Source organism: Oryctolagus cuniculus, chromosome 3 (assembly GCF_964237555.1).
Source record: "Oryctolagus cuniculus chromosome 3, mOryCun1.1, whole genome shotgun sequence".
Classification (NCBI taxonomy): Eukaryota; Metazoa; Chordata; class Mammalia; order Lagomorpha; family Leporidae; genus Oryctolagus; species Oryctolagus cuniculus.
The window spans coordinates 32006280-32027477 of record NC_091434.1 but is presented as its reverse complement, the minus strand read 5'-3'; the positions used below and the strand labels follow the sequence as shown (position 1 = coordinate 32027477).

Genomic DNA, 21198 nt, shown 5'->3' with positions numbered 1-21198 from the left:
CCAGAGGATCCTTTTACCCTTAACATTCCATGGATTTGCCAGTCATTTAGAAACATCTCCGACACAAATTCACAGAAAGTGGTTGGTAATCTAAGGCGTGAGCTGTAGGGACCAACAAAAAAAACAAAAATAGCTTATCTTTTCCCTAAAATAGAATCCCAATAAGCCTTCAATTACCAAAACTCTATTGCTCTGGTGACATAACTGACAGCCCCTGGAGTTCCCTCGGTCCCGCCTCCCTGCTCCTGTCAGTTTCAGGGTAGACCTCACAGCTGCAGTACTGGATGACTGTGCCCGGACAGCTTCACACCAAGTGATGAGAATGAACAGGTGGGGCCACGGCTTCTGCCACCTGGTAAGCTTGGAGAGGGAAAAAGAGCATTGTCCAAATAAGCCACGCAGGAGGAAATAGTCAGGTGAATCTCAGAGAATCTGGCCTCTCTCCCCAGTCCTTTCCTACACACAGAAGAAAACAGTCAGTCCCCATCTGGGGCTTAGGGAGAGCATTCCTCACCACTCAGCCAGGATTCTTCCCGCTTGGGTTCTCATCTGCTAAACATTCCTTCTAGAGGTGTGAATCTTAGAACCTCTGGGGAAGTAGCCTACCTCTTAAGCTCTGCATCCTGCTTTGTCTTATAACATTTTCTTTTTTTAAAAAAACATTTATTTCATTTATTTGAAAGTCAGAGTTACAGATAGGCAGGGGTGGAGGGAGAAGGAGAGAGAGAGGTCTTCCATCCGATGGTTCACTCCCCAGATGACTGCAACGGCCAGAGCTGCTCCAATCCAAAGCCAGGAGCCAGGAGCCAGGAGCTTCCTCTGGGTCTCCCATGCAGGTGCAGGGGCCCAAGGACTTGGGCCATCCTTCTACTGCTTTCCCAGGCCATAGCAGAGAGCTGGATTGGAAGTGGAACAGCCAGGACTTGAACAGCACCCATTGGGACGCTGGCACTGCAGGCGGTGGCTTTACGCACTATGCCACGGTGCCGGCCCTGTCTTATTAAATTTTCACTCTCCAGTCTCAAGAGGGGGAAATGCTTCTAATCTTTGATCTTGAACTTCCTGCAAAATGCCTACTATGAGGCACTAGTATATATGTATATATTTGTATATATGGGGAGGGTCACTTGCTTTTCACTGGTGGAGTGACAAACTCTATCAATCACAACAAGTAGCTTGACAACACTCAGTAGAAACCTATTTGCAAAATTAATAAGACCCCTAAGGTCCCTCTGATTCATGATGGTATAAAATCTTGGAAAACTTTCACATAACAAGTAAGAGAATAACAGCAATGAAAATAAGAAAACATCTGGTGCCTAGAAGAGCTGTTTGAAAATACAAACTCTGAAGAACTGCCTTCTGGTGACAGGTAAAGCCATAGCCTGCAGTGCCAGCACCCCAGGTAGGTGCTGGTTCAAGTTCAGATTCCTGCTAATGTGCCTGGGAAAGCAGCAGAGGCTCAAGGACTTGGGCCGCTGCACTTGGGAGATCTGGAGGATGCTCCTGGCTCCTGCCTATGGATTGACCCACCTCTGGCCATTGCAGCCATTTTGGGAATGTACCAGCAGATAGAAGACCTCTCTTTCCATCTCTCCTTTTCTCTCTCTCTCTTAAAAAAAAAAGTGCATTCCTCACTTTCCTTTGTAACATATCTGCATGCCCAGCATGCACCCATTCTTTATCACTATTGGACTATATGAGAATATTTTAGCTTTTTTGTTAAGATCCTGAAGGAAGACTTGAAAACATCACAGCCATACTTATGACAAATAGTATTTTCAGTTGTACAAATGGGTAAACCCAAGATCACATCAGATGAATTATTTGATATTTAGGTTATTTGGTTAAAATAAGTCATAAGTGCGGCTTGTTTCTCAGGGCAGCACCACCTCTGCTGGGCTGCCTTTGTGTATCCAAAGCCTCTTGGGTTACAGCTAAAAAGAAGAACCCTGTGTCCCGAATACCACCTCCTGCTCTGTTCCATCGTTCCTATTCATACCTTAGCTGAGGGATGATTTTGAGGGCTCATTGTCTTCAAAACCCTTTGCCAAATTTGGCTATGCTGAGTCACTGCTTGTTGTCCGCAAGTGCTCTGCAAAGATAGCTTACTGTCAAACAAAAGGGTGCACTTTTTAAAAATAGATTTTATTTTTTAAAATCAAATGTTATTTAATAGAAAGGTGAGAAACACACACACACACACACACACAGAGAGAAAGATCTTCCATCTGCTGGTTCACTCCCCAAATGCCTGCAACAGCTAGGGGTGGGCTTGGCCAAAAGTAAGTAGAAGAAACTCAATTATTTGAGCCAAGACGGCCATCTCCCAGGGTCTGCCTGAGCAGGAGATGGAGTACGCAGCATAGAACTCACGTACTCCAATACAGTCTGCAGGCATCCCTATGCCAATGTCCACCCCAACAAGTTACTTTTTTAAAAAAGTTATTTGATCTTGGCATAGCAGGAATTTTCAAAGAGGTAATGGCACCTGCAAGGAGGAATAACACAAAAACAAGTTATAACACCATGTAAACATTCAATCAACAATTTACAAATTACAGACCCTGTTTTTTCATATAAAGCAATTCAGTAACAGTCATTTACAGGACTTATGTTCTTGACCTCATACTGCCTTGAGATTATGTTTGTAAATATATTGTAGAGCACCTGATTATTCCATTTTGTGCTAACATTATTTTCGAATCTACCTAGTTGTAGGGCTACTTTAAGCCATGCATCAACAGTATTCACTGCCCAACTCCAAAATGTTCTATGTAGCATACCCCGATAAGTGCTGAAGAGAAATATAATTTTGAGGAGTCATATTTACAAAAAGAATGTAAGGAAATGAAGAAGGTCCAGGGAGACCATCCAAAATTCCCGAAATGCTCAAATATAGAACCAAGGGGGAAAGAAGACAGAACCCATTAATGATGGTCAAGTACATGAAGGAGTTACATTGACCAGGATACTCCTTCATTCCCCCAAATATTAAGAGAAGCAGGAAACTCAGCCACAAACACAGAAATAAAATTAACAATCAAAAGCCCATAAGGAAGAATCTGTTTGACTCTCGGATTCTTGGAATCTTGGTGGAAGTAAACAAAAAGTGCAGACAAGAGAATTTATGCTCTTTGAGTTAAGAAAAGCTGGGCTGCCTTACTTAGATCAGCCCTACCAAAGGGATACCCCAAATGGGTGCAGCCATGCAGTGGCCAATTCCCCGTGCAAATGCCATTGAGACTGAGTTTGCAGACGAAGGTGCAAGCAGCTAGTCTTCCATTGCGACAGAAACTCCGATGGGTGCCTCTTCCTTCCCCGTCAGTCCAGGGCAGGAGAGGGAGTGATGGGAGGTCACAGTCAAAATGCAGAAATCCTGCCTGGAAGCACTGTCTGATACCAGAGGCAAAGCCCAAGTGGCTTTTGGGGGGTTCCTTTCAAATCGGCAATACCACACAATAACAGCTCATGAGTGGAGCCCTGATCCATAGAATGCACGCTCACCCCGGTATCGGTGGGGGTTCTAGCCTGGGTGGCAACAATGCTGTGAGGTTACTGCATGACTGGCTCATTGCTTTTCAGCCAGTGAGTGGCAGAGGGGGACACTGAAACCAGATTTCTATCTGTTCCCTTTGCCTACTATACCGCCCAACTGCCTTTGGACCTTGGACCTACCAATCCCAGGTCAATCCATCTGACTCCTGGCTGCTCTGAGCGAGGACTTTCTACTTGCAGCTCGAAATGCCATTTGTGAGGTCTGGGTCTGCTTGCAACCAAGGGAACCTGGGCCGCAGCTCTTCATGTGGGCCACACATTGCAATTACCTGGGAGATTTTACAAAAATGTTCACGCCAGTGTCCCACCCCTAAATATTTTGATTTAATTGGTCCTCAGAGCAATTTCAACATGGGGATATGTGTTTAACTTTTTATTGAAAAAAACTACACATGTAGAAACGTGTGGGTACACTAAGTATGAATCTCATTGAATTTTTACAAACAGAAAGAACCTATGTAACCAACGCCCCGTTAAAGACTCAGAACTTCTTATGTCCCCTAGAAGTGTGTCACATGCTCACTTCAGTAACCCCGGACCCCTCAATACACACACACTCTATCCTGACTTTTTTTTTTTAAAGATTTATTTATTTGAAAGGCAGAGTTACAGAGAGAGACACACAGAGATATCTTCCATCCACTGCTTCACTCCCCAAATGGCCACCATGGTCAGGGTTGGGGCAGGCCAAAGCCAGGAGCCAGGAACCCCATTCAGGTCTCCCATGTTGGTGGCAGTGGCCCAAGTACTTGAACCACTATCCACTTCCTTCCCAGGTGCATTAAGTGGGAGCTGGATCAGAAAAGGAGTTGCCTGGACTGGAACCAGCAATCCGATATGGGAGACCTGTGTCACAAGCCGTGGCTTAACCTGCAGCACCAGCCCCTACCCTGATTTCTCACAGCACAGAAAGTTTGAGCATAAGGATTTTTAAAGCTCCCTGAATGATTTCAGCCAAAGCTGAGAATCATAATCTTACTGGCTGTAGGTAGAGAAGTATAATGAAATGCGCTAAATGCAAAGACACAAGTAAACCAAAATAAAGTGCGTTCCAAAGAAACCCAGGAGCAGGTGTTTGCTGTGGTGATGTGATGCATTATGGGATGCCTGCACCCCATATTGAAGTTGCCTGGGTTCAAGGACTGGCTCCCTTTCCCATTCTAGCTTCCTGCTAATGCACACCCAGGAAGGCGGTGATGGTTCAGATCCTTGAGTCCCTGCCATGCATGTGGGACACCTGGTTGGAATTTCTGCCTTCTGGTTTTCGCCTGGCCCAACCCCAACTGTTGTGGGCATTTGGAGAGTGAACCAGTAAATGGAAGCTTTTTCTCTGTCTGTCTGCCTGTCCCTGTCCCTCTGCCTTTCAAATAAATGCAAATAATTTTTTTTTTTTAAAAGAGGAAACCCAGGCTACACTAACTCTCAACCCAGGGTGCTGCCTTCTGTGTTACACGTGTGAGTCTTACTTCTAATCAGCAAGTCAACAAGAATGGAAAACATTGCTTTTTGCTGTTGTTGATCTGTTTGTTGTTGTTGTTGTTGCAAGATCCTGTATTTATAAACAAAATTTCTTAGCATCCATCTTAGTGAAAGAACACCTGGCATCCTGAGGGTTGCCAAAAATCACATTTGCTGACATTAATAAAAAATTTACAGAATACTTTCTATGTACTAAGCCCCTCACTAACTCTGTCATGTATTACTCATGCAATCCTCACAACACCCAGTAATACGAGGGTCTCTATTTCCCCGTTTACAGAGGAGGAAACCTAGGCATACAGAGATTAAGCAACTAGCCCAGAGCACAGAGTGTGTACCTGGCAACCCCTGTAGGCGTTCTGCTTGCCATGACCTCACTGTGGTTTTTTGTTTAAAACTCTGTGCCAACTTACCTCTGCTATTAAAGGCCTGAACAAGGACTAATGCCACACCAATTTCATTCTTTCCATGGACTGTGCCATGAGCTGGGATGGGAGTGTAGAAAAATCACAGAATCAACCAGCAACGTGGGCTGGACTTCCATAATCATGGAGCTGTACCTCTGTGCTTTAGAGACAAAGAAGTGAAACATAAAAGGTCTGGGGTGAACTCCGACTGAATGAGAAAATGGAGACAGTCTAAGCACTCCTGGGAAGAGGACAGGTAAAACCTTCACGACCAACTGGGGACTTCAATCTGTCTCCTCTCACCTTCCAATGCACAACATTGTGGTTTTTTACAAAATACAACTCTGTGGCTGGTAATGTTACTATCATTGTTTGATTTAACATTCATAGCTTATTCACTCATGAATAGCTTTTTTGTACAAGTATAATTACAAAAAGCTCTGTAGAGCGAGCTTATAATCTAAGCCAGACAGAGAGCCAAGGATCACAAAGGAATCCGAGTTGGAAGCTGGGTTCTCTCGAGTTTCCCTGCGCTTGCTCACTTTGTTTGGATTTCCCGTCGTGTGCGATTGGCTTCCTCCCACGACAGGACGAGGGGTAGGCTGGGACAGCAACCTCTGAGGCATTTCCATTGAAACTCCGCGTTGTGTTTGTCTTTTCCCTCGAGCACTTGCAGAAAGCAAGGCAAAGGTCAGAAAATGCAAGGCATGTTGCTTTCCCGTCTTTCCCCTCTATGATTTTTTCAGAATTTTTTCCTGCTGTGTAAACCAGTTTTTCTTCTATGTTAGCTCTCTCTTCGTCTGTTTGAGCTCCATCTCACCTCCAAAGGTACCTACTCTTCCGTCAACATGTTCCTCTACTTGGCTTTGCACAGTCTTCTTGACTCTTTTTGGTGTTAAACTTCCTTAGAGACAGAGTGTCTGGCCTGTTGCTATATTTTTTTTTTCAGAGCAATTTTCCCCAATATAAATTACACCCTCAATTACTTTTCTCCTGCTAGCGCAGTGAATCACATTCTAAGACGCTGCTAGGGTGGGGGCTGCTGGATGTGGCGCTGGCTTGAGCCAGTGCTGGCTTGTCAACCTCCTCTATTTACCCTGCTGCAGCAGACAAAGTGTAGCCTTTGTGCTGGAGGTACTTCCATGCCCGTTCCTGGTGCATTCAGGTGCTCTGGGTGCCTTTGGGAAGTGACGATCACGCTTTGGAGAATGAGATTGCACTTGGAGCACGAGTTAACTTAACCCAAGGCACCTTGGAGTTGCGGGGCTGGGGCAGGTGGTGATAGTGTCCCCATTCTTCGTCCCTCCCTATATCTTCAGTAGCCTCTTCCCTGACTGCTGTTCTTCCATCAGGAGATGAGAATGTTTCCGATCCTGACCACAGTATCTGCTGTGGCCGATAGGATGCTAGCAGAGGTGATACAAGCGGAGGCTTGAAAGCCAGCCAGTGTGGTTGGACTCCCTCTCCGCATCTCTCCTATTTCCATGACAAAGCATGCCTGGACTGGCCTGCTGTTCCCAGGAAGGGGATGAGAGACCGGTGGGACAGAGCTGCCCAAAGAAGCTGCTCCAGCCCAGCTCAGACCAAAAGAGAGCCATCCAGCTGACCCAGAGACACAGGAGCAAATCCAGTCAAGATGAGCGGTCACCTGTCCAGTCTTTAGATGAACTGCAGATGCAGGAGCTGCAGTGGGAAGTGACTGGTGTGTGTGTGTGTGTGTGTGTGTGCTTCATCTCAGAACATTTATTTACAGATATAGATATGTGTACACACATACACACTCTTTGAAGGATATTTAGATTGTTTGCCTTTTTTCTACTACAAACAAATCTACACCATACTATCTGTATGTAGGCCATTTCACACACACACAAAATCATGGGAAATGCACATTGCTTTTTCTGCTATTTTCACATGAACTTAAAAATATTTAGCTATTGTTTATCATCAACTTATGTCAATAATCAATATTTTTATTTTTTAAAATTTTCTTTATGTTATATAAATTTCATGTATTTCGTATATACAGATTTAGGAATACAGTGATATTTCCTACCCTGACTGCTGTTTTAAGCCTCTACATTTTGAGATGGTTTGCTTCCCAACAACAGTGTAAGGTCATGCTCTCTCTCTTTTTTTTTTTTTTTAGTTTATTTGAAAGGCAGAGTTACAGAGAGAGACAGAAAGTATGAGAAAGAGAGGAAGAGAGAGAGAGAGAAAGAGAAAGAGAATCCTTCATCCGCTGGTTCACTCCCCAGACAGCCACAACAGCCAAGGCTCAGCCAGACCATAGCCAGGTGCCAGGAGCTTCTTCCAGGTCTCCCGCAAGTGTCTCAAGTTCCAGCTAAACGCCTTGTACCACAATGATGGCCTCAACCATGCCTCTCGACCCTAACATCTGCGTTGTCTGGCGAACGCCGTGTCAGTTGTTGGACTTTATATACACAAACCATTGTGTTTTCACACTGTTTTAGAAGTACATCCTTCCACACAAATAAAATGCTTGAGGTGCTTTATTTTTTATTTTATTTTCCATTTTATTACTTGAGAGAGAGAGCCAGCGCTCCCAATCTCTACTCTGCTCCCCTACTGCCTGAAATGAGGCCAGGAGCTTGTTGCCCATGTAGGTGGCAGGAACCTGACTACTTGAGCCATCACCACTGCCTCCTGGAGTCTGCATTACCAAGAAGCTGCAGTCAGAAGCTGGAGCTGGGAATTGAACCCAGGCACCCACAGGAGACACAAACATCCTAACCAGTGTCTCCACCGATAGGCCGAACACTGCCAGTTAGGTGCTTCAATGTTGTGTTCCTGTTCCAAGCAGAAGCTATGTGATTTGTAAATCAAAGGATCAAGTTCTCAGTTTCTAGGACAACAAAGTAGGTTTATCTATCGAAAAGAGACAAAGCCCAAACAGAAAAGTCAGAGAATGGTTTAATCAAATATGGTTCTTCTGCTCCTTAGAATCCATTGAAAACACTGAACACAATCACTTACCTGTCGTACATCACTGGGGAGTGTCCATTCTCAAACAGCTTCAAAGAGGGAAATATGAAAATATATCTTTTTTAAAAAAAGTTTATTTTTATTTATTTGAAAGACAGAGTTACAGAGAGAGATAGAAACACAGAGAAAAGAGAGGTCTTCTATCCGCTGGGTTACTCCCCAAATGGCCGAAACGGCTGGAACTGAACCACTCTAAAACCAGGAGCCAGGAGCTTCTTCCAGGTCTCTCACGTGGGTGCAGGGGCCCGAGGACTTGAGAGCTGTCTTCCACTGCCTTTCCAGGCCATAGCAGAGAGCTGGACTGGAAGAGGAGCAGCCTGGACTAGAACCATTACCCACATGGGATGACAGCACTTCGGGCCGGGGCTTTAACCTGCTGCCCCACAGCGCCAGCCAGAAAATATATCTTGAAACTACAAACATGCCTGTTGTCTTAATAGTTTCACCTTAAGAGACTTACCCTGCAGAAATATCCACAGAGGTTCAAGATTTTCAGAGCCGCTTTTTTTTTTTTTTTTTTTCTAGTGAAAGACTGGGAATAATTTAAACGGTCATCAGTAGAGCACAGTGAGATAAATTGTGGTCATCCTGGGTGGGACGTGGCGGGGAAGGAGGCTCTGTATACCTTCATGGAACATTTCCAAGTTGTCCTGTTAAGTACCAACAGTGTGATAAACGGCCCGGAGAGGAGGCAAGATACCCAGGATTCCAGAAAGAGAAGGTCGCCGTGGCCTGACCACTTCAGAAGCACTGTGGATGCCCTAAGCAATTTGTGTCAGCTCTTTTATTGACTATGTGTGACGCGGAAGGTGCTTGGGTATGTTTTCTAGAAGGTATGAAATGCTAGGAGAGAAAGTCCTTTTCGTGTTTAGTATAGTCTAGTTGGGATACAATCTTTACATAGGAAAAATAAGCAACAAAACCAGCAGGAGAATGAGGATGGAGCCAACGCTATGTTGGACTGGTGAGGACCAGGAGTGCTCAGGAGTCTTCCCAAGACAACCTGGGGGGCCAGGCAGGGCCCACGAGGCCAGAGACTTAGCAGAGGAGGCCTGAGCAATGAGCAAGACATGTGGAGGGCCAAGGACACCTTTTGGCTGGAGAGCGAGATGGGCTCATAGAGTGACTCAGAGATAAGGCAACGGTAGCCAGGGCTGCATCGCGAAGGACCTTGGATGCCAAGGTCCAGAGCTGGGATTTTGTCCAGGGGGTTGAACCAGGGGCAATGTGTAGAAAATTGTGTCTTGAGGCAGTGTGATCAGTCAAGTGGATTGTAGCAGAGGAAGTCTGTAGTCAGGAGGCCCCTGGAGATGACGATGGAGAAGAGACTCAAGTCGAGCTGGTGGCTGCAAACGCAGGAAAAGAGGGACAGACACTGAGTCGGTATTCTTCAGCCGACCCTGCCTGGACACGACTTTGACATTCCACAACACATGCTTACCTCCCGTGACAGGTCGTAATTACGGCGACAGTTATTATTTTGGGTTTTACAGGTGTGTGACGCTGTTGATTGTGCAAGAACAGGAGGGTCAGAGACAATCACATTCCCTGGTGTTGCCTGTCCTTTGCTCCCAGACTGTCACAGATGGAAAACTGATGGGGACCCTGTCTTGCAACACTGACTCAGAGCTGTGCTTCACTGGCCACTGTGCCCAGTGCAAGATCATGAACATGAATTCCCTTGCTGACGGCAAAGACAAAAGAGTAAAATGGTTCTTAAAATTTATTATTCTAGGGGCCAGAAGTTTGAGTCCTGGCTGCTCCACTTCTGATCCAGCTCCCTGCTAATGGGCTGGGAGAGCAGTGGAGGATGGCCCGAGTGCTTGGAACCCTTTCATCCATGTGGGAGACTTGGAAGAAGCTCCTGGCTCCTGGTTTTGGCCTGGCTCAACCTCAGTCGTGGAGGCCATTTGGGAAGTGAACTGGAGGTTAGTAGATCTCTCTCTCTCTCTCTCTCTCTGCAACTCTGCCTTTCAAATATATAAAATAATTTTTTAAATATTTATTTATTTATTTGAAAGTCAGAGTTACAGAGAAAGAAAGGCAGAGAGAGACAGAGATCTTCTATCCACTGGTTCACTTCCCAGATGGCCACAACTGCTGGAGCTATACCAATCCAAAGCCAGGAGCCAGGAGCTTCTTCCAGGTCTCCCATGTGGGTGCAGGGGCCCAAATACTTGGGCCATCTTCTACTGCTTTCCCAGGCCATAGCAGGGAGCTGGATTGGAAGTGAAGCAGCTGGGGCTTGAACTGGTGCCTATATGAGACGCCGGCACTGCAGGTGGGTGGCAGCTTCCACCCACTATGCCAAGGCGCTGACCCCAAAATAAATCTTTTTTTTTAAAGTTATTATTCTAGTATTCAATCAGAACTTTAACTGACGTTTTCATTTAAAAAGCAATTACTAAAATAGCTGTTAAAAACAATTAAATAGATTATGAGTGCTACTGTGTAAACAGATCCATGCTGTATGGTTAGGCAATAACAGCAAGTCTCCTGAGAGTATCACTGTACACCCATTCTGCTAAAAGCACTGCTTGTGTTTCAAGGACGGTGCAGTGTGGGAGACGGTCCTCCAGGTCTGGGCCAGGCCTCCCAGACTCCATACTTAGAGGAGGGGCCAGGACGGGAAAGTTGCTTTCTGAATTGTTCAAACCGTTTACAAGCAGGTTATGTTCACCATGAAGAGACTTTCAAAAGCAGTCAGCACATCCCAGAGGAGCACAGCTCCCACATGACCCAGCTTGGGCTTAAGTCGACTCTAGGAAAATGGAGAGAAGTGCAGTTTGGGGCAATACAGGCAGGGAGAGCAATAGTCAAGTCCTCCTCAGTCCTGTGGGTGCTACTTCTCCAGGCTGGCTCCCCAGTGTGGTCCAGCGTGGTTAGGAGTGGAATATGCACAGTTGAGCAAGTTATTTCATGTCTCCAGGCTTTCATTTCCTCAACTGTAAAACGGAGGCGGAGTCATTAAGTGAGGTAAGATTAAATTAATTGACACTGGGGCCGGTGCTGTGCTGCAGCGAGTTAACGCCCTGGCCTGAAGCACCGGCATCCCATATGGGGGCCAGTTAGAGACCTGGCTGCTCCTCTCCCGATCCAGCTCTCTGTGATGGCCTGGGAAAGCAGCAGAAGATGGCCCACGTCCTTGGGCCCCTGCACCTGTGTGGGAGACCAGGAAGAAGCTCCTGGCTCCTGGCTTCGGATTGGCACAGCTCTGGCCGTTGTGGCCCACTGGGGAGTGAACCATTAGATGGAAGGCTTCTCTCTCTCTCTGCCTCTCCTCTCTCTGTGTAACTCTGCCTTTCAAATAAATAAATGAATCTTTTTTAAAAAACTAAATTAATTGACATTACTAATCAGCATTAAGTCCAATTTGACAATTATACAACAGCATATTCTGTGGCTACAGATTGATATGTGTTATCACAGAAAGATGTTCAAAGTTACTGTTGGTGAAAACAGTAGATTATCAAACAGTATTTATAGACTAATTCCATTAAAATTATAGAGTTCATATTTTTCTATGTTTCTGAATTTTGCAAGGAGCATGGGTTACACTTACAAGAATAAAAATCAATAAAGTTATTTCTGTTTTTTAAACATGACTTTGCAAGCCATGGCAGATACTCAGAAAGCTTTCAGGAACTGCCAGCTAGTTTTATTGTTGTCTCCTTAACATTCCAAATACCTACAGTGACCCTGTACTTCTCCTGGACTCCTCAGCTCTATACGTGGCCTGCCCCCTTCCTAAAACGTACACCGCTTAAGGTCAGGTTTTTCTCCACTGCTGACAGAAATAGTGTTTTCTCTATTTTAAAAATGTTTTAGGGGCCAGCGCCATGGCACAGTAGGTTAATCCTCCGCCTGCGGCACCGGCATCCCATATGGGCGCAGGTTCTAGTCCCGGTTGCCCCTCTTCCAGTCCAGCTCTCTGCTATGGCCTAGGAAAGCAGTGGAAGATGGCCCAAGTCCTTGGGCCCCTGCACCCGCATTGGGGACCTGGAGGAAGCTCCTGGCTTCGGATCAGCGCACCTCCAGCCATTTTGGCTTTTGGGGAGTGAACCAACGGAGGGAAGACCTTTCTCTCTGTCTCTTCCTTTCACTGTCTGTAACTCTACCTCTCAAATAAATAAATAAATCTTTAAAAAAGAAAAAAAAAACATGTTTTATATGTTTGAAAGAGAAAGAGAGGGAGAGAGAGACAGAAAGAGCTTCCATCTGCTGGTTCATTCCCTTAACACCAGCAATAGCAAGGGCTGAGGCCGGCCAAAGCCAGAAGCTCAGAACTCAATCTGCATCTCCCACATGGGTGGCAATGACCCAACCATTTGAGCCATCTCCTGCACCAGAGTATGCATTAACCCGAAGTTGGATTTGAGAGCTGAGCCAAGGCTCAAATCCTGGCACTCTGACACGGGATATGGGCTCCCAAAGTAGTGTCTTAACTGTTGTACCAAATGCCTGCCCCATGTATTCCTTTTTTCTTTTTTTAAATATTTGTTTATTAGGCAAGCATCGTGGTGCAGTGGGTTAAGCCACCGCCTGCAGTGCTGGCATCCCATATGGGCACAGTTCATTCCAGCTGCTCCACTTCCGATCCAGCTCCCTGCTAATGTGCCTGGGAAAGCAATAGAAGATGGCCCAAGTGCTTGGGTCCTATGCAGCCATGTGGGAGATCTGGAAAGCACTCCTGGACCCTGGCTTCAGCCTGGCTCAGCCCTGGCTATTGCGGCTCAAGGAGCAGGGCAGGGGTGAGGGGGTGGAAAATTACTAGGAGGAAACGTCAGGAGTAAGGGGATTCTTGCCAGGACGACTCAACAGAATTCTTGCTGAAGGTAGGCCAGGGTGATAAGATATGGAGGGTGGGGGATTTTCACTCAACTGATTTAGCAAGACCTTGCTCAGACTGGATTCTACCAGGACAGAGAGGGAAGCCCAAGGTCGGCCTAGACAAGTAGAAAACTCAGAGGAGTCTGACTCAACTTTGGTCCAAGGAGAGTCTCGGGCAGCAGCTACAGCCAATACCCAAGTGAGTACAGCCTGGCTTTGTTCCAGCAACACTTAATTCCCAAAAGCAGGACTCAGGCCGACTTGGCCCTGAGACTGGGGTTTACCTCCTCTGCTCTCGAACAGAGCTGCCAACAGGAGAACAATGTGAGCCACATATGCAATTTCACATTTTCTCAGAGTCACACTAAAAAAAAAAAAAATTAAGTCAAGGTGAGATCAATTTTAGTGATGTGTTTTATTGAATCCAATATATCCCAAATATAATTTCAGCACACTATTCAAATAAATTACTGAAATATTTTACATCCTTAATTTGGTACTAAATCTTCAAAATCCACTGTGTTTTTCACCCAGATAGCAATTTCAATTCAGACTGGCCACATTTCAAGAGTTCAATAGCACCCTGGTGGGCAGCTCAGCTGTACAATCTAGATTATGCTTGTATGCATATAATTACCTGTATTTTTAAAAGCAAGTCATGTAGTTTTCCACCAAATGATCTTTTGGCAGTGATGGGGAGAGGGTGGTATTTGACATGGCAGTTAAGATGCCACCTGGGACACTTGCATCCTCTATCAGCAACACTGGGTTCAAGTCCTGGCTCCTCTTCTGATCCAGATTCCTGCCAAAGCACACCCTGAGAAGCAGCGGGTGATGGCTCAAGCAGATGGGTCCCTGCCACCCATGTGAGAGACCCAGATTGAGCCCAGGTTCCTGGCCTCAGCCCGGCCCAGTCCAGGATGTTATAGGTATTTGGGGAATATGCCAGCAGACAGAAGATCTCTGTGTTTTTTTTTTAACTCTCTACTTTTTAATTAAAAAATTAAAATTAAAATTAGAGAGAGAGAGAGAGAAACTGGGCAAGATGCTCATTGCAGGTTCTTGAATTCCTACCCTCCCTGTCTTTTTCTTTTCCTTCTTTTTTTCTTTTTCTTTTTTAAGATTTATTTATTTGAAAGACAGAGTTCGAGAGAGAGGGAGAGACACACCCCAAGAGAGATCTTCCATCCATGGATTCACTCCCCAAATGAACACAGCAGCTATGGCTAGGCCAGACTGAAGCCAGGGGCCTGGAACTCCATCCAGGTCTCCCATGCGGGTGCAGGGACCCAAACATGTGGGCCATCCTCTGCTGCTTTCCCAGGTGCATCAGCAGGGAGCTGGATGGGAAGTGGAGCAGTCAGAACTTGAACCCATGCCCATATGGGTTGTGTTGTAGGCAGCGGCATATCCGATTGGGCCACAACTCTAGCCCCCTCCCCTTGTCTTTTTACCTAATCCCCTTATGGGTCTTGCTGAATGAAAGCCCCCTGAAGGGTCCAGGTGGGAGGTGGTCTGGCCAAGTTATCTTGTATAGTGATGGATCAGGACTAGCAGCCAAGATTTCTTTTCAAGTATCGTTCATTCTTTTTCTTTGAAACAAAATAAAAGTCAGTGGCATCATTGTTTCTTGGGTACTTTAATCAGAGGGCATCTGTAGCCTTCAGAAATAAGCATTCTGACGGCTTTCTCATTCCAGCCTTGGCCTTGCATCAAATCCAGAGGCCCTGCCGCCTTCCTGCTCCTACTCTTCTCAGCTGCCAAAGCATCTTTTCCCAGGAACGTGCTTGTGGGAGCAAAGAAAGAATAATAGGTCCAGACAAAATTATTGCAATCAGAGCCGCAAACACTGCGCTGGCCAGGAGGAGAAAATCCGTAAAATCCTAACGCTCACATTCCTCCCTCTTTCCTCTCCCTTCCCTGAAAGCACTTTGAGCTATGTATGTTCTGCCCTGACCATGTTGAAAATCCTGCCAGAGGCAGGGAAACTATTCCTTCCTATAAACAAAGGGAAAGGTTTCACGGGAGGGACTTAGAATTCTGACACTTACATTGGAATTGGCAGCAGGAAAATCTAACACTCTGGAAATAGTGATTCCAGCATTAGGTCACTCAGGCAATTCAGCCTTCCCTCCACTGCCTTCAAAATGATGCCTCAGCCACCACCCCCCCCACCCGCCCCACCACCACCACCAACTCGCAGCCACAAGCAGGATGGCTCATTCATTCAATGCTCAATGGACTCTTACCACTCATGGGAACTTGAAGAGACACGACCTGAAAACACAGTTCTCCTGGCTTCTTGTTTATCACAGTGCAGTGGGGAAGAAAACAACTACGTGGCAGCCACGGTAGATGGTGACCAGCAATCCAGCAGGCGTCAAGGCGAGGGTGCAGGGCTGAAGTCTCCGTGACAGGGCTCCCCTCAACAAGGGCCGAGGGGCACCCCTGCCCCTCCTTCAACCTCTCGTGGCACACTCCCCTTCCACCTGCTCCCTAATTCACGCTGTCAGCAGGTGGAATCTGGCTTGGATCACTCACCTGCCCTGCTGGGTCGTAGGGGTAGGAAGAACAGGAGTGAAAGACAAAACTCATCCCAAGACTGCAAACTGGAGGCTTGTCAAAGACAGAGCTGTTCGGATCGAGACGAGCCCCTCGTTTGGTTTTTCCGAGCCAGGTGCACAGAGCTGCGCTGAACACCATCTTTTCCTCACGTGTGCTCAGTGACAGGGATCCTGACCTTGTTTTCCCAACTCAAGGTCAAGGGGAGCCCTTGGATGATACCCCACCCTCATTCTTGGGGTGTCTACCTGAAAAGACCCACCCTGAGAGACTGACTTCCCTAAATGGTCTGGGCGAGGTCTTCCAAATCACAGCGCCTGGGTTTTCTGTTCAAAGCATGCTGCCTCCTCTTTCCAGCTTTTCCCCTCATATTCTTTTTCTTTCCTTTTTTGTTTTTAAAGATTTATTTGCTTATTTGAAAGGCAGAGTGACAACGAAGCAAACACACACAGACACACACACACACACTGATCTTCCACTCTCTGGTTCACGCCCCTAAACGACTGCAATAGCTAAGGCTGGCCCAGGCCAAAACCAGGAGCCAGGAACTCCATCTGGGTCTCCCATGTGGAAGGCAGGAGCCCAAGCACCTGAAGCCTCACCTCTGCCTCCTGGAATGCGTTAGCAGGAAGCTAGGTCTGAAATGGAGGAGCCAGGACTCAAACCAGCAAGAGTCCCAGGCAGCAGCTTAACACACTGCACCATAATGCCTCCTCCCTAGCCCAGACTCAGTTTCAACCTGGCAGTGGATTATGAGGCCCTGAGGAGTGGTAAGAATGCATAAAGCAGGGCCGGCGCCGCGGCTCAATAGGCTAATCCTCCGCCTAACGGCGCCGGCACACCGGGTTCTAGTCCCGGTCGGGGCGCCGGATTCTGTCCCGGTTGCCCCTCTTCCAGGCCAGCCCTCTGCTGTGGCCAGGGAGTGCAGTGGAGGATGGCCCAGGTGCTTGGGCCCTGCACCCCATGGGAGACCAGGAAAAGCACCTGGCTCCTGGCTCCTGCCATCGGATCAGCGCGGTGCGCCGGCTGCAGCGCGCCGGCCGCGGCGGCCATTGGAGGGTGAACCAACGGCAAAGGAAGACCTTTCTCTCTGTCTCTCTCTCTCACTGTCCACTCTGCCTGTCAAAAAAAAAATTAAAAAAAAAAAAAAAAAAAAGAATGCATAAAGCAGTTGACTTTAATCTTGCAAGCCTATTCCCAGGTATCCTCTGAAAAGGGAAAACATACGTCCTCAAAAAGACTTAGACATGAGGCCAGCACCGCGGTTCAATAGGCTAATCCTCCACCTCCGGTGCTGGCACCCCGGGTCCTAGTCCCGGTCGGGGCGCCGGATTCTGTCCCGGTTGCTCCTCTTCCAGGCCAGCTCTCTGCTGTGGCCCGGGAGTGCAGTGGAGGATGGCCCAAGTCCTTGGGCCCTGCACCCCATGGGAGACCATGAGGAAGCACCTGGCTCCTGGCTTCGGATCAGTGCAGTGCGCCGGCCTTGGCGGCCATTGGAGGGTGAACCAATGGCAAAGGAAGACCTTTCTCTCTGTCTGTCTCTCTCACTGTCCCCTCAAAAAAAAAAAAAAAAAAAAAAAAAAAAAAAAAGAGAGAGAGAGACTTAGACTTGAGTGTTTTTCCTGAATCTTCTTTCCTAATAATCGAAACTGAAAACAGTCCAGGCGTCCCCTGACAGACGAAGGCACAAACAGTGGTGGGATCTGCAATGGAATATTACTCAGCAATGAAAAGGAACAAACTGCTAACACGTGTGACAACAAGGGTGAACGCAGAGTGGAAGAAACCAGAGACAAGAGAACATACTGTGTATGTTCTCCCACAGGCAAAACCAGAAATCAGGTCAGTGTGGGCCTGCAGCGGGTGGGAGGATGGGGGGTGGGGGCCATGGGAGGAGGAAAACATTTTCTGGGAGGGGGCACGAGAGAATCTGGTGAAGCTCTGCATCTTGAAAGTGCTCCATGTCTTGTTAGGGGTGTGAGTGACGTAGGTGTGTGCATTCAATAGAACTGGGCAGGGCCAGCACTGTGGTACAGCTGGTTAAGCAGTTCCCTGTGACGCTGGCATCCCTCATATGAGTGCCAGTTTGAGTTCCAGCTGCTCCTCTTTGGATCCAGCTCGCTGCTCGTGTGCCTGGGAAAGCAGTAGAAGATGGCCCACGTACTCTGGCCCCTGCCACTCACAAGGGAGACCTGAAGGAGTTCCAGGCTCCTGGCTTTAGCCTAGTCCAGTTTCAGCTGTTGTGGACATTTGGGGAGCAAACCAGTGGATGGAAGCACTCTCTCTTTCTCTGTCTCTCCATCTTTCTGTCACTCTGTCTTTCAAATAAATAAGCACAAAAATGTTTTAAAATAAGAACTGAACAAACTGTGTGCTTACAAACCATATACTGCATTATCATTCCAGTTATATGTGAATTTGACAGGGAAAAATACAGTGCATGACTACTGTAGAACTATACAGAAACAACAAAGTAAGCAATGTGATTATTTTCCCACATCTAAATTTCCCTCTCAGGGGGCGGTGCTGCGGCGTAACAGGTAAAGCCATGGCCTATAGTGCCAGCATCCCATACGGGCGCCAGTTCAAGACCTGGCTGCTCCACTTCCGATCCACCTCTCTGCTATGGCCTGGGAAAGCAGTAGAAGATGGCCCAGGACCCCTACATCTGTGTGGGAGACCCAGAAGACGCTCCTGGCTCCTTGCTTCGGATCGGTCCAGCTCCGGCCATTACAGCCAAACGGGGAGTGGACCAGTGGATGGAAAGCTTTCTCTTTCTCTCTCTCTCTGCCTTTTAATAAATAAATGAGTCTTCTAAAAAAGATAAATTTCCCTCTTGGAGCTAACTGCTGTTCATGTCCTTCAATAGCCTTGCCAAGACCCTCTCCAGGTGGCCGAGTCACGAGTGTGCACCCACATCCAGGGGCTCGCCTGTGTAGTCCGCTCTGTGACAGCACAGGTCGGGAAGGCTTTCGTGTGATAAGCACCAAGGCGGAAAACAGTCATCGCTGAGTCTCAACACTGCTGGTTTGTTTTGTTGAACAGTCACTGTTTTTCCATGTTAGAACACTCAGATCTTGAGGGTGTCACTAATGGGTACAAGAATGTTTTGTTGACGTCCTATTTTCCAGGCTGGTTTTTCCTTTAAGGCAGCCACACCCTCCCACCCCACCTCATCCCAGGTTCCCTTCTCCTCATTCCTGCCTCTTTCTTCTTGGCCTGCAAGGTGATACTGTTTACTCTCGGGCCGTGCTTTCTCCATCACACCTGGGTGTCTCAGACTGGGCCCTCCTGAGGTGTGTGGAGGCAGTGAAGAGCTCCCCTGGGCTAGATCAGTGTTCCCTAAGAATGAGGACCTGGTCCCTCCGAAGACATTCCTTCGGACACTTCTGATATCTATCAAATGAGAAAGTATCCATCTTAAACTGTCCGGGGTAGTGGCACAGCGGGTCACTGGCATACCCATGAACAGCAGTTCAACTCCTGGCTGCTCTATTGCTGATTCAGCTCCTTGCTAATGTGCCTGGGAGGGCAGCAGAGCATGGTCCCAATCAGTGCTTAGACGCCTGCTTAACCACATGGAAGACCTGGATGAAGTTCCTGGCTCCCGGCTTCAGATCGTCCCAGTCCTGGCTGTAGTGACCATTTGGGGAGTGAAGTATTGGATAGAAGATCTTTCTGTCTGTCTCTTCCTCTCTCTGTGTAACTCTGCCTTTCAAATAAACAAACTTTAAAAAAAAAAAAAAAGCCTATGGAAAGAACAACTGAATGTACTGCATTTAAGTGAATTTTAATTTTATTAGCCATAGCAGCGCCTATATGCACTAAAATATTAAAATAGCAATAATAGCAACAGCTGCTTATCTTGAGCTTCTCAGATGCCAGGTACTTTGTGGTGTGCTCTCCACACATTATAAATAATTTGCCCTGGGCCGGTGCTGTGGCACAGTGCATTAGCACCCTGGCCTGAAGCGTCAGTATCCCATATGGACACTGGTTCGAGACCCAGCTGTTCCACTTTCGATCCAGCTCTCTGCTATGGCCTGGGAAAGTAGTAGAAGATGGCCCAAGTCCTTGGGCCCCTGCACCCTCATGGGAGACCCAGAAGAAGCTCCTGGCTTCAGATTGGTGCAGCTCCAGCCATTGCAGTCAATTGGGGAGTGAACCAGTAGATGGTTCACTCTCTCTCTCTCTCTCTCTCTCTCCCCTCTCTCTGTGTAACTCTGACTTTCAAATAAATAAATAAGTAAATCTTTAATAAAAAATAAATAATTTGCCCCACGACCCTACAGGGTGGATGTGTTGTGATCACCACTGAACAGACGAGGAAACTGAAGTGCAGAGAACTGAGCAGCTCATCCTGTGCGCAGTGGTGGCTGAGAATCCAAAGTCTGAGCAGGAAGGATTTAGTGCTACTTGATCCTGCCCCTTTCCTTCCCTGCTCTGGGGACAACGTTCACAGCAACTGGGAGGCTGAAACTGGAGGACTTCCCAGGCACCTGCAGAGCCCCTGCAGGTGGGGTCGCAGGCTGCTTGGGGAAGAGGAGCGCTGAGCGCTGAGCCTGCAGTGAGTTGGCAGCAACCTGTTGGCTGGCACAGGACCCCATTCCATCTGGTCCCAATAGCTCCTGGTGCTGGAGTCTGCCTTTGCTGGGGCAGGCTTGTCCAAGTGTCCCTGAGAGGCTGGAGGGGTTAATAGCTGAGAAGCTGTTTGCAGACCATTAGAAACAATAATCACCTTGGGAGTAACTTGATCCACCTCAAAAGAAGGGTCTTGATTTTAGCAAACAGTTTAAGTGGCCTCTGTGTAAAGTGGAGGGGCGGAGCAGGCTGCCTGGCTCCCATTTCTGCTGAGGCAGCTGGAATCTGTACGGTGACCAGGCCAGGCCCAAGGGTCAACTCCTGGGCCCCGGGGAACTCACGTCCTCCAGGCTGCTCAGGCCCCAGGAACTCGGACAGTGGCTTCGTGTGGATATTTCGTGTGGATTTGACCCAGGCCACAGCACTGCTCTTTCCTGGCCCAGCCAGGTGATGGCGGGTGGCATGCACTTGACTAAGGACGAACACTGAACTGCTGCTGTGTGCGCAAGTGTACACTCGCCTTCTCCTTTTAAACAATCCTTGTGGGTTTTGTTGTTGTTGTTAAAAGATTTATTTATTGGCCGGTGCCGCAGCTCACTTGGCTAATCCTCCGCCTGCGGCGCCGGCACACCAGGTTCTAGTCCCAGTCGGGGTGCCGGATTCTATCCTGGTTGCCCCTCTTCCAGGCCAGCTCTCTGCTGTGGCCCGGGAGGGCAGTGAAGGATGGCCCAAGTGCTTGGGCCTTGCACCCACATGGGAGACCAGGAGAAGCACC

At 47.6% G+C, this 21198-nt stretch overlaps 1 non-coding gene across 1 annotated transcript in view; it reads right to left on the bottom strand.

Annotated features, from left to right (window-relative positions):
- Positions 1–8429: 8429 nt before the first annotated feature.
- The window catches only part of LOC108176937 (uncharacterized), a 28682-nt gene continuing 15913 nt past the window's right edge, over positions 8430–21198 (bottom strand). Inside the window, exons 3-4 of the transcript XR_007920303.2 lie at positions 13565–13644; positions 8430–9796 (exon numbers count right to left, since the gene is read on the bottom strand). This is a non-coding gene — a transcript (uncharacterized protein). The remainder of the gene's footprint in view (positions 9797–13564; positions 13645–21198) is intronic.